Source organism: Streptopelia decaocto, assembly GCF_964273445.1.
Source record: "Streptopelia decaocto genome assembly, chromosome: Z".
Classification (NCBI taxonomy): domain Eukaryota; kingdom Metazoa; phylum Chordata; class Aves; order Columbiformes; family Columbidae; genus Streptopelia; species Streptopelia decaocto.
Window position 1 is genome coordinate 32,886,500 of NC_138657.1, and position 18,941 is coordinate 32,905,440.

General features: G+C 33.4%; 1 protein-coding gene across 1 annotated transcript in view; it reads right to left on the reverse strand.

Moving 5' to 3' along the window:
• The window catches only part of CNTNAP4 (contactin associated protein family member 4), a gene marked incomplete at both ends in the record, with an annotated part of 249,687 nt that overhangs the window by 97,387 nt on the left and 133,359 nt on the right, over positions 1-18,941 (reverse strand). The window lies entirely within an intron of this gene.

Sequence of the window (18,941 nt, forward strand, 5' to 3'; positions counted from 1 at the left end):
GTAGTGTGTTGAATCCAAAAGGTTCTTATACTGACAGACCATGATAGTGAAAGACTATGATTTCCAACTCAAAAATCCAGAGTATTATAAAACAATTTTAATGAAGTGTTCTGTTGAAAAAGAAAAATTTAAATTTCAACTTTTTTTTTTTCCCCAGGTGAGAGAAAATAAAGTATTATCATAGACTTTTTTTTTGGTTTTGTGTGTTTAACTGAAGACTACTTTTCCTTTTTGTTACATAAAGAAAACATGAAGAAATATAAAGAAATGTAAAGAAGAACACAGAATATCGAAAGACCTGTAATTATGAACCTTAGCATCATAAAGATTGGAGAATATATTCTGACTTTGTTGATTACATCTTTAGGTGATGTGTGAGTTTTTTTCTCATTGCCAGTTTGTGATATGTGAAGCAGAAATAATTTGTTCGAACATTTTAGATATAAATATCTGATAAATTAGAAATAAATGGCTCTTTGAAATATTTAGAAGAGTAGAATTAAAAAGATTACACATTTTACAGGTTTCTGGCTATATGGACAGTAACTATAAGCCACAAATGTTGCAACTTTAGAAGTATGTAGAAACCAACGTCTTTAGATATGCTGTTTCTCCTTCCATAAGTTTTGAAGCAGAGGTGAGCTTCATTATTTACCCTCCCATATGCAAATATTTGCACCTCCCCTCCCCTGTACTGGTAAAATTTTAATAGGTTCTAATCCCTGAAAATTCAGTAGGAAAAAAAAAAAAAGAGGAAAAGAGAGAACGAGGAAAAAGAAAACATATAGTGAATAGGATCATTGCAACTAACCTATTAAGCTAGTAATACAAAATGAGAGTTAGTGACTCTAATTGTCCACACCACTTTCAGTTTTCTGCTTTATTATTTCACTGTCACAGAGGCTGAGGGTAGAAACATTCTAAAACAAACAATGGACAACAGCTACTGTTTGGGGGATGAGACCATTCTGGACCACTTGTACCTTCAAATCCTTATTTGCAGTTTATAGTAAATAAAGTTGCCAATGAAAGTGCCAATTATTTTGTTGACTGAAGCAGATCCCAGGACTCAGGAGTTTAAATACTGTGAGCAAACAAAGTGTTGGACTAAGATTTAATTTTTTTCTAAAATCACTTTCAGAGGGCAGCTGCCTCATGTATATTAGTTCTTAAGTTTTGAGTGCAGACTATATATTACTTGATTTTTTGCTTCAGGATATATTTAAGCTATGTGTTCTTAATTTAAAATTAGGTTTTTGACTTCAGTAACAACCTAAAAGTAATTCAAACTACTCCTTAAAGCATTCAGAATGGTCAGTTTAGAAATCAATATTTAGAAATCAAATGGGTCTTCACTGTTTGATATTAAAAACTGTAAAGGTTAAAATACATAGTTTGGGATTTTTCACTTTTAATCCTTTTCACAAGGAAGAAAGAGAAGAACCAATCAGACAGCTTTTCCTCCAGACTACAAATACTAAAGGCATACCCAAAGCCTACAAAAGTAGTTTGTAGGCTTTTTAGAGGAGAAACATATTTAATATGACAGATACAGTCCTGTCTTTACTGTAGAATTCAATTACTGTCTCATGGTCCAATCCAGCAATTGTTTAAACACAAGGTAATTATAACCATAAAATGAGCTTCCTTCTTCCCACGGCTGTCTTCTTCACACTGTTCAGATCACTTCCTTCTTGTGCCAAATCACTAGAAGGAAACATGCCATTATTTTAGGTTATGCAGAGTCCTCACAGACTACACAGGCATCTGACACTGTGTTTCAGATGTCAAAGACTCAATGTTGACCCACAGTTAATATGGATGTTACACATAATAAGCATTGTTTGCATAAATATTAGTAGGGTTATAAAGCTAGCCCATCCCATATAACTGCCTACTGAATCTTAGTTGATGCTTTTGTAGATACTATATTATACTGCTTTTTAATAACATTAAGATATATCATCTTCCTCAAAGAATGCAGTTTTTGAAACATGGGAACACTATAATTGCAGTTTAGCTTCAAATGGTAGCAGTAGTACAGATGTCTAAGTAGATAGCTCTTCACAACCTATTTTTTTCCACAAAAGAAAAGTACCCTGGGCTGTACTAAAGCCAGAAATGAAGCTTTACTCTCAAATTTGTTTTAACCCTCCTACTCAATTTCTAACCCCTTAATTTCTTTACATCATGCTATTTTAACACTGCTTGAAAGTTCATTGTGGCAGGAGAAGTCACATATGTGCTCTGGACTGTTTTAGTAGAGTTCAATCCTTTGTGTAAAAGGCCATCACCAAGCTCAGAATGATCATGAAGACAAGCTTAGACCAACATAAGGTAAAAAAGAAGTCCTTCGTTTCCCTCTCCATCATCTATCCAGAAAGCAAATGTGATTTTAAACCAGGGGTAACACCAACATCATGTCCAAAGCTTCCTCAGCAAGTTAAAAAGTCCAGCATAGGTGAAGCTGTATATAAGACACATACTGTGTACACTGAGCCATACTTTAGATCACCTGGAACAGATGACACTTACTTATGAAGGCAAATAGTATATTATACTATATATATATAATGTAAAACAGACTATAGGACTAAATAATATGCACAATGTTTTTATATATATTGTGTATCTATTGTAATAATTAGCATTATATTTATTACAAATATTACTTCATGTTAAATACAAATATTACCATGTTAAAGAAGTATGGTTAGATGGAAATTCTCAATTCATATTTAGCGACAAGAAATGAAACAAGACCTCAACCTGAACAATTTTGTCAGAAGAGGAAGTGTAGCAGTGAGTTACTAGTGTACCTCAAGAATGGTCTGAGCTTTACGGTGTGTTTTATGAATTCTAGCACCACAACCAGCAAAAGCAGTTGACAAAATCAGTGTGAAGTAACTAAAAGCTGTTCTTACAAAATACTTGTATTTGTTGCATGATGCTGATCATACTTTGGAAAGACTATCGACTCAAACTGTCAAGTCAGGTCTTTCTGTTTATGGCACACACCAAAACTGCAGTTGGTATTAGTGCCAGTGGTCATCATGAATGGAATAGATATCCCAGCAGGCTACCAGTGATTTATTCACTTTATAGAATCATTAAAATGAACACTGCTTCAGGATTAACCCAATTGGAACTCTTCTGGGAACTAAGGGAGCTCAAAATAAATTATTGTCTCCTATAACTTCTAAGTTATATTCAAGTTCATATAGTAGTTTAACTATTTATGTTTAGGTAACAAAGAAAGTGTCTATTCAATTTAACTTAGCACACAGTATAATTAACATAATGTCAGTTAGATATTCACTGCACAATAATCCAAATATGCGGACTTTTTCTTCTCATTCCGTTACCACTCTGAGAAGTTCCTGTTAGTCTTTTGAAGCCAGTCCTGAAAGTCAAAAGATGTGAACTGTTTGGCTAAAATTAAAAAATTAGCATGGAAGTACTTTACTCTGAGCAGGAAACACTGTACTAGATGACAGCCTCCTTTACTTGATCTCCAGATTGGAATTATGGTCTGGAGAAAATGGTTGCATAAATAAAATGATCAAAGTTTGTTAGGGCTTTAGTGGTTATAATTAATGATTTATGCAAAAACTGACATATCTGTTGGCTAGAAAATATTAGCAGTGGTATCTTAGTGAGGAGCTCTGTACCATAAGTTACTCACTGTATTTTTCACCAGGACTTGTCTATGAATTGTTTGAAGATATATTTGAATTGTACTCGAATAATCTTAATTTGACAAAAACTGTAGTTATACATATTCATAAATGTATTGATCATAACCTCTTTTGTAAATATGGATGACATACATTAATGACAACATGATTAATATAGAGCAGATAGAAAAAAAATGGCTAGAAAACAGTCATAAATTCTTCTGCCAGTCAATGTTCATTGCTTGTAACACCTTCTACTATTTCTATAGGAGCACAGTTGATCTGAAAATTTCTGATACATTTACATCATCTGCAGGTTGTGCACATCATCTGAGCAATGATATGGACAAAAGAAAAATATTGATATCAGACCAGCTAAAGCAATGATATTATTTCCAAGCAGAACAGTGGAGGGATCTTAAAATCGCTGCCATGTTGCAACCATGACTAATTAGTGTCGGATACATTGATGTTATGCACAATATATTATGTTTGCCCTTTCATTCAGAAGTTCCCTCAGTCTATCACCTTCCTTAGATACATTGGAATTGGGCTTGTTTGCTTTTTCATTTGTCTGTTAGGTGTGTGTGTGGTTTTTTTTTTTTTTTCTTCTTATTTTTCTTTTTTGTTTGCAGAATTCTGATTTCACAATTGAATATTATAAAGTTGAGTGATATGATTAACGAAGTACAATTTCATTTGAACACAATGCTATGTGAAAAAAAACCCAAACGATAATTTAACAAAATTCCTCTGAAATATTTCAAAGACTACTTTATTAAAAATAATATTTTTTTCACTTCTTGTTTTTGCAGTCCATTAAGAATGTTTTAAGGAATACCATTCAACACTAAATTTTAAATATTTCTTAGTTCATTGTGTTGTAGAATTTGCCCTTAATGTATAATTTATTCTACTTCTAGATGAAGAGTTCGGAATTGGAATCTTATGCCTTTCCATACTAAAAATACTACTGTTTTTTCTTGCAGAAAAACATTTCACTTACCAAGAGAAATACAAATCTCTCATTTAATTATATAGTCATCTCTGAGTGCTATTAAAATTATGAATGGTTAAAAAATGGACTATTGCATGTTTTTCAGAATGTTTCAAAACACTATTTGTTTTCAAGCTGCATTACTAATAATTTCATACATTATGAACTAGAAACATAGAAAATGATTTTTTAAAATTAAATATTACATCATACACAGTTATCTTATACAGCTTGCCTTCAAGAGAAGTTGGTAAACTGTGTCTCTGCTCATTACAGAATACCTCAAAATGAATTATTCTATGCATTCTCAAGAAGATAGAAGTTATCTTTTGAAGAAATAAAACTCTAGGTATCATACATAACTATATATTTCAAATTATCCAGTATCCAGAACAATCCTCTGAAACATTCCCGAACAAGGTATCAGTTCCCACCTGTAATATCTTGTACTGTTTATGGCAGCACACTAGTGGAAATTCTTTACTGCATTTAAGTAGCTCATGGACCAGTATGACTGTGACCTAATCCTCTTTGCTATCTACTGTTATTTCTTAGATTTAAAACTCAATCTCCTTCTGTTATTGTTTATAGTACCTAGCTCATAGCCATGTTTTGTTACATTGTCCTGCCATTTGCCTGTTCACGCTTAATATATTTGAGGTCTGTTTTTTTTTTCTTTTTTTTTTTTTTTTAAATAATGACAAATTGTAACACCATAGAAGTGTTATGGATGTTTTCCAGCTTTTAAATGTAAAAAAAATTGCAAAAATTTACAGCATAAAAGACAACAGGTAGTGAGAGATGCAAGAAATACATCATACAATTAAAATGGTAAGCAAGAAAATTTATATGACCAGTGGGATTCCTCTACAACATACAGCAAGTATACTCATATTCTCTACAAATTTATAAAAAGAACATATTCTTTTTGCAGTTCCCTCTTTTGAGCATTGTTTAAAATGAACTTCTTCCCAAAGATTTGCAAACTAGATCTATCCTCCACCTAAAAGTGCTAAAACACAGCTAAACACAAAAAAACCCAAAATAAGCCAAGTTTTTAAACTTCAAACAATATAATGTAATCAGCAAGCTATGATATACCTTCAACAAATAACTAGATTGCATTTTATGCCATATTATTTTTCATTCTACTTCTGTACTTTGTTTGTTGATAAAATCCTCCTAAAAATATCAATTGGGCACTTATGTAAGTAGTGAAACTATGTTTCACTTAAAATATTAACTATAAAGAAGACACATTATCTTGAAGCAGCCTGAATGAAAACTGTTTGAAACAAACACTTTAGAGAACAGAAAGAAGTAAAGAAACAGCAACTACTAAAATTAATGAGGCTTCAATAAATACCAAAACACTTGGAAAAAATTAGTTGTCAGTATACCCAAGTCTGAGATAGGACAATTTAGGTAAAAAAAAAAAAAAGTGAAACGTTGAGCACACTGTAAAATAACAGGTCAAACATCTGCATAAAGCTGTATCTCTTACCTCCTAGACTTGAATCACTGCAATTTCTTCTTTGGCAGTGGCAATGTGGAAGCAGGATGACTATTGTCTCTGTGATTTTTATTGAAGTTCATCACAAGATTCAATAAAAGTAGAAGGTGAAATTCAGAAAACACTTTTTAGTCAAAAATATCTCTGTAGGCTCTTTATGCTAGGTTTTCTCTCAGCAATCTTATTTCTTTGCTCTGTAAACCAGGTTTAGTAATGCTATTTATAAGGAACACATTAATATTATAATATTAAAATAATTTTGAACACGTTATTCCACTGTAGTAAAATGACCCAGGAATCAAATGGACAGGCTGCACATTGTTGTTAGTGCCATCCCTCTTATATAAAATTCCTTAACTATGACTTTTTGACAGACTTTTTTCATGCCATCAGTTTTACTGACAATGATGCACCAAATCTCTAAACACAACTGAATGTCTAAATAAAGTATATAAAAGAACTATGAGGTTGCTAGACAGTTTTCTAATACTTGTGGCTATAAAAGTCACTAGTTACTCTGACCAAATGCAAAATAAACACTTAGCTATTGTACACTAGTGTAATAAAAGCATAGACTCAACTGGCGACTTTAATTCTGCTGTATTTGAAAACTGGCTCAACAGTTGGACCCAAAGGGAAAGGCGAGTGGCACAAAATCTATGTAGAGCCCATGAACAAGTGGTGGACACCAGGGGTCAATATGAATCCAATCCTGTTTAACATCTTAATTAATAATCTGGATGATGAGACAGAGTAGTCCCTCTCCATGTTACCTGGCATCATCAAAACTTGGAGAGGCACCTGATACACCAGAGTGTTGTGCTTCCATCCTCAACAGTCTAGAGAAAGAAACCAACAGGAATCTCATGACATGCAGTATAGGAAAGCACAAAGTCACTAACTTAAATGTGAGCCAGCAAAGCATCATTATTGCAAAGAAGTTTATTGGTATCCTCTGCTGAATTACAAAAAGTATTGTCAACAGGTGGTGGGAGGGAATCCTCCCCATTTTTTCAGCAGTGGTGAAAACACACCTGGATCACTGTGTCCAGTTGTGGGCTTCCCAGTACTACTGAGAATTGGATGACATACTGGAGAGAGTCCAGGAGAAGGCCAAAAAGGTAATGAAAGGACTGGATCTACACCCATATATACATTCCTTTGAATAGTCTCTGAATACTAAGTTAATGTTTGTACCTTTTCAGTCTTCTATTTTCCATTCTCTTCCCTGTGCCCAAATGTTTGCTTTGCTTCTGTAAAAATGTTGGGCCTATCTTTCTTCTTCAGACTTTTTATTTAAATCTTGATCTTAAAGCTAAAAAATTCGGATTTTCTGGTGGTTGTCATTGGTGAAGGCAGTGTAGTTTTGCAGTACTTTTGTCATCTTTACCAATTTCTCTTCCTGAGAAGCAGCAAACCATGAATCACAGCTCACTTGGAGACCATGCCTGGTGATCATTCATTACATGCTCAAACTGTTTTTAAAGCCTTCCATCAGCATCAGTCAGAAACAGGATATTGAGGAAAACTCTACCAAACTCTACCAGTCTGTATCTTTCCAGTATGTCTTCACATTGGCTGAGTGCTTTATTCACTGGAATATATTACCATGTTTATTTCTCTTTTGTGCCTTTCACTGTGTGAGTGGACTATCAGCATACCTTTACAGAAGAGAACAGCTAGAGAAGTAGGAGATTAAGGCAGGATGAGGCCGCATTTACCAGGTAATTTTTTTAAAAGTGACAACTGGCATTTGTGAATGGACCCAGGACTAGAGAGTCTTTCTCTCTTTCTGTTTTGTTGTTTGCATTTTTTTTTTTTTTTCAGCAGTAGAAGTTGAATAGTCTATTTATTCAACGACATTGCAGAGGTGTGTGGGTATGGTATCCATCTAGGACTCCTGAATAGCTATTACTAGCCAGTAGAGGTCTACTACCAGTTAGCCACGCTCCTTGGAAATGTGTTTAATGTAGTGGGTTTTTTTGTGTGTGTTCAGCAAATCTGAACTAAAAAGGTACTTTGTTGTCTAAGTGTCACAGTCTAGGGACTAATGTATACATTGAAAATATCTTAATGTGAATCACCAGAGACAACTACTACTTTGATTTCTTTAATTTACCTTATTTCATGTTTCATTCACCCATATGTAGCAACGAATTGTATGTGAAGTAACTTGTCGCCATTGGAGGGAGCCCTTGTATTAACACAACTGGACACAACATTGATGTTTGCTAATCCTTCCTTTGAAAATTATCATAACTATTCTTTAATAATTCCCAATACATAATTTTGAAGCTACTATGCTTTATCAATACCTACGCAAATGCACCTCACAAGTATTCCCTGAAAAACTGAATGTGTTTCACAATAGTATTACGGGAATTCTAAACAATCATTATCCTTAATGGTTTTCAAAGATTAGCTAATTCTTTATCTGAAATGAATATACATATGCTTTTAAAAATATGGATCTGTAGTCCATGAATCTGGATTCTTACATTATAAATGTAACTGTGATGATCTCCAAGGGTAACAACTAGTTTTAAAGAAGGTGTTATGACAATTTTTTGTTGTTTTAGTAAATCCATTTTAAACAATCTGTGAGAAATGAACACATTGAATTTTGAATCTGGGCTACAGTGTAACTGTCCTTTGTACTCTCACATTAGTTTGAATTTTAATCACTACTGTCCTGGGTAAATAAATGTTTTTACTAATGGTATTTAATGTTGAGTGTCAAATCAAATACATTTACACACTAAGAAGTAATAAGCTCCATAAATGTTATGAAGTGTTCACAAGGAGCAGTAAACTATTAAACTGTTTATTCCACATATTTACTTGTTATGAGTTGTAAAATTTGGGGGATTTTATATTTCTCATTATATGAAATTTAGGTAGGAATCTGTGATTATACTCCCACAGCACACAACGTAGCACAGTGCAGACACTACCAGAAAGAAATAATACATAAAGGTAATTCAGGTAATTTACAACTAGAATAGCTATGATGCAACAGCAGTGTGTCTATTGAAATGTCAAAACAGTACATGGAAATCATGTTTGCTCAAAGCAATATATATAAAAAAAAAAAACCTGTCTTCATATAAGAATATCACATTCTTTTGCATACAATTTCACACTTTGCTCTGAAATGAAATTAAATGACCAGAAAGAAAGGAAGGAAACCTCATTAACATAGAAATGTCAGAGCAAATGCCATGCAGCTTTTATGTCCTGAGGGTCATAGACAACAAAAGAGTTCAATAAAAAAGCTTTCTACTAAATGTATTTTTGTGGCTTTTCTTATACAAAGTCTCATGATTTCTAACTTTATATAAATGCCTGTATATGAATTCTTCTCTAAGTCACCATTATGGACTCACAGTAGTGTATAACACACCAAGTTAACATAATGATAATCAGTTTTTTATCTTGCTACAACTTCCATATTAGCCAAATATTTCACCCCTCTCACTAAAAGTTTCTGTGGCAAATTACAACCTTTGTTTTTAAATACTGCTTACCATTCTGGTAATTAAGAAAACCTTTGAAAAGAAAGCAGCTTCCATGTTGTTTGCATTACTCTGTTGAAGATACTATTAAATGAAACCCCAGAGAAACCCATTGCAGAGATTAAACTTTTCAGATAAACTATAAACAACAAGGCCTAAGGACCTTTCTGTATAATAACTCTGCATTAAATTTTAGCATAAACGTTCAGTAAATGAATATTAAGTTTGCATTCAAAAGTACTTATCAGTGACTAGGATAAATTAAACCTAATGTGTAAAATATTTACTGTTAAGAACATCTGGAGTACAAAATCAGAGGTTCAGTTTACCAGAAATGTCAGCATTCATGGTACCCACACTGAAAATGATTGGGACAACAAGATAATACCCCAAATTCAAGTTTTCTGATGACACTTTCTAACTATCCCTCACCTAGTTAGTTAAACTTCTGTCTGACTTCTTTTATTCTGCAGTTACAAACCTGCATTGAAATAGATTAAGACTAGTCAATAGGCTTTTATAAAAACATCAGGCAATACAAAATCAGAGCTATACCTAACTGATACGGGTAATGAAATGATTATACAGATAAAAATAAATGTTAAAATTTATCACTTGTCTAATATAACCAAATGCAAAGGATTAAGCAGATGAAAACTATAACCTCCCCTGAAATCTATCTTCAATGTACAAGTTTTTTCAACAGATTTTGTATTTACAACAGGTTTACTATGTCTGTGCAAGTCTTTTATTTTCATCAAGTACACTTCTATATTGTCGGCAGCAAGACTACACCACTTTGGGATGATAAATGTGGCTAGATTGATATATGAGGCGTTTGGTGTTCAGATTAAAAACTCGAGTCCTGGATTCAAATGTTATGTGAGAATTCAGTGATCCATAGTCATTCATTAGTCAAATTAAATGGACTCCTAGTTTTCATGTTTTAAGATAAAAACAAAACAAAACAAAAGAAAACATGCATTTTTAGCTACCTTCATTATCTTTGCAGCCTCAATGAGAAGTTGCAAATCTGTCAGGTTGAAAATGCTGTTATTTATTTTTGGAGGATTAAATAAATAAACAAACTAACATACAAAAAACAAAAGCCAACTTAAGTTAGGTATCAGGAGACTATGAAAAATTCATTCTGATTATAAATAAGGAAAGGTTACTGTATGAAATAAAACATTTAATGTTCTATCTTTCTCTGATTTACTTCCTGCCATGTTTCATATTTTTGTTTGATCTACTAAAATCAACCTAGTGAACATGACACCTAAAAGCTGGAGTGTAAGAGACAGAGACATCATGGAACAAAGTCATGTACCACTCACAAGTGCAGAACTCATTCATGACTATACAAAATAAAAATAAAGTTCTGTGTTCAAAATCTGAGACAAGCAGTAGAAGTAGCCCAAAGTGGCGAGCTACTAGCAGTAATAAGAAATCCGTCGGCACTGAAGGTGGTAACATCATGCCACAGCTTTGTAGTGATTCTATCTGGAGCCCAGATGGAAATGCAGAGCAATAGAAAAGAGATATAGAAATTTGAACTAAACAAAGCAAGGAAAGATTTTAGAAAAAAAGCAGTCTGCACCAGTGGGATGAAATGGTATAAGCTTTAGCAAAAGGTCACTTGACCTCCCAGGAACACTTTTGCTGTAACCTATTTTAGCAGAACAGGCTCATTTATTCAGGGAGGTGGGTGAGAAGGAAAAAGAAAGAATTTTCTAAGTTTGGGAAAAGATCTGAAAGTATCTGGAAGAGTATGATAGTTTTGGCTGGGATAGAGTTCATTTTCTTCATAGAAGCTTGTATGGGGATATGTTTTGGATTTATTTTGAAAATGGTGTGACAATAGAGGGTTTTTTTAGTTACCAGTGAGCAGTGTTTACACAGTGTCAAGGTCTTCTTTGCTCTTCCTACAGCCCCACCAGCAAGTAAGCTGTGGGTGTAAAGAAGTTTAGAGGGGACACCTGGGACAGCTAGCCTGAACTGACCAGAGGGTTATCCCACACCATACAATGTCATGCTCAACAATAAATATGAGAGAAGAAGCAGGGTAGGGGCATACATTTGCATTGATGACATTTGTCTTCCCAAGTAACCTTTATGTATGATGGAGCTCTGTTTTATTGGAAATGGCTCTAAACAACTGCCTGCCATTGGGAGTAGTGAATGAAATCCTTGGTTCGTTTTGCTTATATGTGTAGATTTTGCTTTACCTATTAAACTGTCTTTATCTCAACCCACAAATTTTCTCACTTCTACTCATCTGATTCTTCCCTGCATCCCACTGTGAGGGCGTAAGCAAGTGGCAGTGTAGTGCTTAGTTGATGGGTGGGGTCAAAGCAGGACAAAGGGACATTCTCAATCCAGGCTTCAGTGAATACTTGAAAGTTTCATACTATCAGTTCCAATTATATTTCTTTCCAGACTTACCACTAGTATCTTAATATATTTATCCTACGTAATACACGTAGGATAAAACACAGAACAAAGCACAACCACAATTATTTGTTTATAAGAAACAGAAAATAAAAGAAATTTGTGCCTTCTGTTATTTTTAAGAAAGAAAATCCACAGCATGAGAGACAACTATATTTAATAACTAACATACTTACAGGCATACCACTGCTCCAGTAGTCATCTGACACGTCAGAAATGGAATGCAGAGATCCCATAACTAGGATATCTGCAAAGCCTGTAGTGTAAACATCGTTGATCACTTAGGAACATTTACTAGAGTGATGTTTTGTACCCAGAGAATGTGTCCTAAAAGCCAGAGTAGGACTTTTTAACTAGTGAATAGACTAACACCAAGTTCCTAGCTATTTGTCACATGGAAATGTTGTGCCTGACACAGGATCGAGTATTAGTCTAACCAACAGATTCGGCTACCTTAAGCAGCAATATAATGACAGGCACCTTCTCTTTGAAACAAGGAATTGCTTGTTCCTAAAAAACACTGTCATCATTGACTAAATCAAGGATCAAGCAAATTATAAAAGGACACTGCTTCTGCTCAGCAAATTAACATCTTGGCAATCAGAAGTGATGTCAAAATAAGTACAGGAAAAGGACATGATGATTTAATAGGGAATCAATTGTATATTTTTAGATCTGTCAAAATATGGAAATCATTCTTCAGCTATCAAACTAGATTTCTAATTATCTTCACATAACAAACAGTGACTAGTATATTTCTAATACTTTTTAAAGTTAATATGTCATTTGTGTGGTATTTAAAATATTAATAAATGCCATACTTTGTAAATTAATTTTTTTCACACCATAAGATAAGAAGCAACTGAAAAAAATTTCTAAACAATATCACATAGTTAGGAAATATCTTTAAAATGTGTTACCCATAAATATTTGGAATATATACATATTAAATAAAAATAACAAGCAAGTAGCACACAATGCAATAATGGATAGATAGGACTTCATCACAAGAATGGATTTAGTAGTTATTAAGACATCTATTCATGTAACTCTTTAAGTTACCATTTTCATAATACTTTTTTATATTAAGCTACATAGGATAACTTAAATGTGGGTTTTCTTAAGATACACATATATGAGTATTTATTTATTTATTCTAAAATATTATTAACTGAAACATGTAACTGAAATATCAAAATTAAAGAACTTTGAATTTTTCAGCTTCTGCTTTCAGTACCTGTGTTTACTTGGTTTGTTATTAAGTCTGTGTGAAGTTTTATAACTCATTATGTCTGTGTGAAATCTTATCCTACAGGAAATCTTGTCAGAGCAATAATCACAAGGAATACACAAGATTTCTTCAGATCACTGTTATATTTAAAAAGGGCTTATGTGATCATGCTGCTTGCCAGTCTGCATGTTTTTTTATCATTAGTTGTTAAAGAGATTTAAACTGGCACGTCTCATAGAAGGAAGTCCATTCTAGAAGTTGGAAGTCTACGTACGTATCAACTTTTAGCATGGACAGGACTGTAAACCAGGAGTCTTACTCATCTTGCCGAAGACGTAGAAGACATGGAATGGAAACTGAGGAGAAAACAGCTCTACAACAAGCAATAGAAAAATTCTAGGACCATAATTAGGAGTGGTGATGACTGAAGCTGATAAATTAGCGTGAAGCACAAACATACCAATTTCATTATTCTGCAGTTTGCTATTTACAGACAAAGGTTATAGAAGTTGCTTGCTGAACTTCGACCATCTGTGATTATGTGCTGCATCGTTTGTTGTTGGCATGACTGGATATTTTGAAAGTGCTAAACAATAAAAAATAACTTTTATTTTAGACTGAATTCACAAATTTGCATGTGTAATTAAAAGGAAAGAAAAAAAATCTAATAGAAGGAATACAACATGATCTTCACTTTTACACTTTGCTTTCACTTCTATAACCCTTAATAGCTAGTGCCCAAAACAATTACTCCTCGCCAGCATATTAGAGAGATAAATTAATTCTTTCTATCCAACCCTTGTTCTTAAGGTCTGAGGTGACTTTAACAGCTTTTTTCTGTTAAAGATCAAGAAAGAAAATTCTGCATCTGTGCATGTACATGTGTGTAACATAACAGATGCTTAAGGGTATCATTAAAAATGGCAATAGTGTAGTTTATTATCAACATAGTTTTAACAAATGGAAGTATATAGTTGTTAGTCATTTGTAAAAACAGAAAATATCTATTGCCTGCAAAGGATCTTGTAACTGACTCCAATATGGCCTCTCTTTACCATTTAGTTTAAATTGCTGAATGCTTGTCTCTAACTTTGGGGAAACCCATGAAATCCCTACTTAGAGCTATTCTGCAGAATGTTGAGAACATCTTTAAGCACTAACTACAAAAAGAAAAGGTCCATAGAATCTTACTAGGTATTGCAATAATCTTCCATGAAGTTTGTATTAATAGCTAGTTCCTTTGCACAGTAGAATTTAGCTCCTGTTGCATTGCAGGTCTACTATGTGTTACCTTAGAGAGATAAAGAAAACTTTTACCAAGGTTTCTGCTGTTTTAGCAGCATTTCTTCTAGGGACAGACCTTTCTATCCCCCCAAAAAATGTGCTCTCACCTGAGGTTGTAACTGTGTGTGTGTGTTTGTTGTTTGTTTGTTTATTTGTTTGTTTTGGTTGGTTGGTTTGGTTTGGTGTGGTTTTTTTTGTTTCCTCAGGCTCTTTCTCTGACCAGAACCTCCTATAAAGTCTCCTGAGAGCCTATATTCTTAGTAAGTCACTTTCTAGACCTTACTGGATTGAGGATCATCATTCAGGGATTGCACCTCTCTTCAAATTCTACTCTGTTTAGGATTATGGTTTTACAGCATTGTTTTTATCATCTTCACAAAACCATAAATTATCTCATCCAGCTTGTTCTGAGTTGTCTGACAGAAGTCATAACTTCTGTAATCACTCAGCCAAACTTACAAACAGTATTATAAATCTAACGATTTATTTTATTCTTCATATTTCTATAGTTTTCTGCAACTATGGCCAATGAAACTGAAATCCAGCTCCAGCTCAGGAAATCTAAATTATCAGAAAACTCATCAGAGCTGTGCAAGCAGGAAAACAAGGCTTTGAACTGCTCATGGAGAGATCCTTACTGATTGCCTCAAGTCACATACATATGTCTTCAACTTGGATGGCAGTCAGTGTCTCAGCACTGGAGAACACTGCAGTCATGATAACCAGTTGCACTTCAGTAGACCACTTCAGTGTGGTTTTTAGGCGTGCTTCTCTTTGCACCCCTTGCAGTATGTCCATTCTTGTGCTGACAGAGGTTTGCTCTAGACTATTACATGAGCTTTGCTCCTGTGTTGTTCATCTTCAGCCAAGAAAGCAGGCAGGAATATACGACCTACAAGCTACATACATATCCAGACAAAAATGTTTCCTACAGAAGTAAACTGTACTTCAAATATGACCCTCTGATCTTACTATGCAAACTACAAGGGAATTTGGTCAAAAATACAGGTTATTATAAATGGAATTTCAATCTATATCACCAGAAATCTGTTAGAATTGGTGTATTCCCTCAGAAAGTCCTGAAATACAACTGTATTAGAGGCATCCCTGGCAAGTTAAAAATACCTTTCCATAGATTATGAAAATCAAGTCTGAAAAATAACGATAGGCACTGTCAGCAAGTGAAAGCAAGACAAACTAAAGCTTTCTTTGAAGGTACATTGATTCTGGAGTGTAAAAATGGAAAACACCAATAAAACCCTACTTGTTAAATCCAGAATATTTAATATTGTAAGCAACCATGTTTGTGCAGCTATAGCCTTGTTTCATAATTCCAAAGATTTTATCCAAACTGACTGCTTTTTTTTTTTTATTTTCTTTTCTTTTTTTTTTAACAAAACAAATAGCTGACTCACACGAAGAAAAGGCGAAAACAACATTTTGAAATCATTTCTTTGAGGACAAAGTTTTCAGTTAAAATATTGAAGTATAAATTTTCATTAAAGTCATTAGGGAAAAAGAAATGAACATGTTAAATGAAAGAAAAAGATGTGGAAAATGTGCCATAACAAACTCATAATGCAAGTTAGAACAATTGCAGTGTGCTTTAACCAAACTGAGTAAAACATGCAAGATTAACCAACTATTCCAGCCTCCTTAAATAAAATCTGTTTGTGAGGAAATTAGCTGTGAATATTTAATGCAATTAAGAATGTAACTGTTTCTTATTTTTTCACTCCAGTAAACTAGAATTTGTCAGTCTTAAGAAGTCCTCATTTTCATATTTTCAGAAAGATAGTTTGTGCTTTTGGATGTTTGTTTTTTGTTTTCTTTTCTCTCCTTTGGATCTCTTCTAGTCAATTTTTTAATGCATTTATTTATATTTCTTATTTTTAAAGTCTCTTTCTTAACTGTGTACTTCTTCATTATTTTTGAAAGGGAGAGAAAAGTATGTAATATGAACAAAATAAAAACATCTTATGATTGGCAAGCAAATAATATATAGCAAATGCATTTGTCTTTTGTCTTTTTTTTTTAAGGAATTTTTAAGATTTTTTTTTTTTTTAAATAGGCTGCTTTTAGACAGGTTTTTGAAAATATGGATGTGAAATAATGGAAAGTAAGATAAAATCACACATGCAAATGTTCACATTTCATATTATTCCTGGAAATGTTAAACATATTAAAATATACAAGTTAGCTCAATCTTCAGTAAAAAGGTGTATCACTATTCTTATTTTTTTTTTTTTTTACAGTGTCCAAAGGACATCTATTTCTCTACACCAAAGTTGTTTGTATATTAATTTGAGGTTAACTGATTTGATTGAACCATCCTTAACAAAAAACAAAAAACAAAAACATTTCTGGACTCATCTTCTCATCATTAAGAAAGTTATGAATTAACCCAAAGTACAGTTGTGGTATTGAGATTCTCTCACCTTCAACTATAAACAAGTATTTATTATTATTAATTCCTTGCAAATTTCAATATTATGAACAACATATTTACACATAGTTTTTAATATATTCATATTATATTTTTATATATACAGATTTTCTTTATTGCCTTGTAATTTTCAGTCACCTGAGACCATACATCTTTTCCAGTCTTGCAGAAGCTATCACTATTACCTCTGATTTTTCCTGCTGACATTCATGAAAGTATCTTTAAGCTTTCAGCTTCTTCTGTCTACATCACCAGAGGCAATGTAGCTCATGTTCTTAAGGCTCACGGTCACAAGTAGAACTGAAGGGGTCACGGTTGTTCCAAAGATTATAGGAAAATAATTCTGACAGTGGATTTTTTTCTTTTTTATTTTACATCTTAGCTCTTTGTTCTAAGGAAGATAATAACTGTGCTTGATATCTGTCCCTAACAAAAGTACATCTACTCTTTTTTTCTGAAGATAATAATCTTCTGGCCTCACTAAGCACAAGTTACTACAGTTTCTTTATTGTTTCAAAATAATTCCTTTTCTATGCAAGACATTTTCTGTGCAAGATTTCTCAGCTGGAATAATATTTGCCTTTTGAGTATGACATAGTGGAATGCAAATGCAATTTCAACCCTACACGACACTTTTTAGCTAAACTGTAATGCATAATCCATACGTACAACTAAATCTGTCTTCAAACAAATTATAATGCCATTGTGGTAAATATTGTCTAAACAGATAAGAGCTACAGAAAATAACACAATGTGATTATCTATTATTCAAACATCCAGAATGCAGTATCAAGAATGTGTTTCCCGTATGATACAAACCCTTGGTGCAGTTAATCAAAAGAAAGAACAATTTAAATTTTCTGTATCTGGGAATATCATCAAACATTGAATATTTATTTGGTTGCAGCGATCATCCCTAATTATTGGAACTACCAAGGTTGTTTTTTTTTTCTTTGATGGAATATATATGACCTTTTATATAAAATACGTTTATTTTAGTGACAATACTGACTTTTTTCTTCATCACTATAAAGATACTTGTATAATAATCAGACAATTATTTTCTGAATGCATTATATGCAAGGAACAGATAGGTATGCTACAGTGTAACATGCATCCCTCATTTAGCAGCCTGCTCAGAACTAACACCACTAAAGGGATGAGCTTTGTTGAGTCATGAACAGTGTACGTGACTCTCACTCCACTGTAAAGATAGAGGCAAGGAATAACTGACCTCCTTTGTCTTTGTGCCACTCTGCTTACAGATTTCTGTTGCATCCACACTTGATATTCTCTTTTCCAGGCCAAAGAATCCCAGGCTACTCAGTTATTTCTTTCATACCATCTCTCCCCTTTTTAATCTTTTAAATCATCATTCTCTGAATCTTCTCCAGTTCTATTTTACCAGTTTTGAAGTGGGTGACCATATCTACACTGAAGACATGGACAAAACACGTATTTATACAGTGCAGTAATGAGGTTTTCTGTCTCATTTTCTAATTTCTTAATAGTTCTAACAATCCATTTGCATCTTTGCTCCTTTGTTGAGGATTGAGCTGACATTTAGAAACTGTTTCTAGTCTCAAGGTTGTCTTGTGTAGTAGCACACATGCAGTTATCTAACATGGAAGAATGGAGGGGTCTTGGGGGAGGGGTAGTAGTTTTTATGTTTGTTTGTTTTATGTGTGTGTTTGGTTTTGTTCTGTTTTCCATGTACTTTATGTTAGTAATGAAGCTTATAAATGCTCCAGACCAAAATCTAGGCTATTACTCAATCTAGAAGTGATTTTTTTTTTCTGTTTTATTTAATGTCTATGGTCTCCCCCA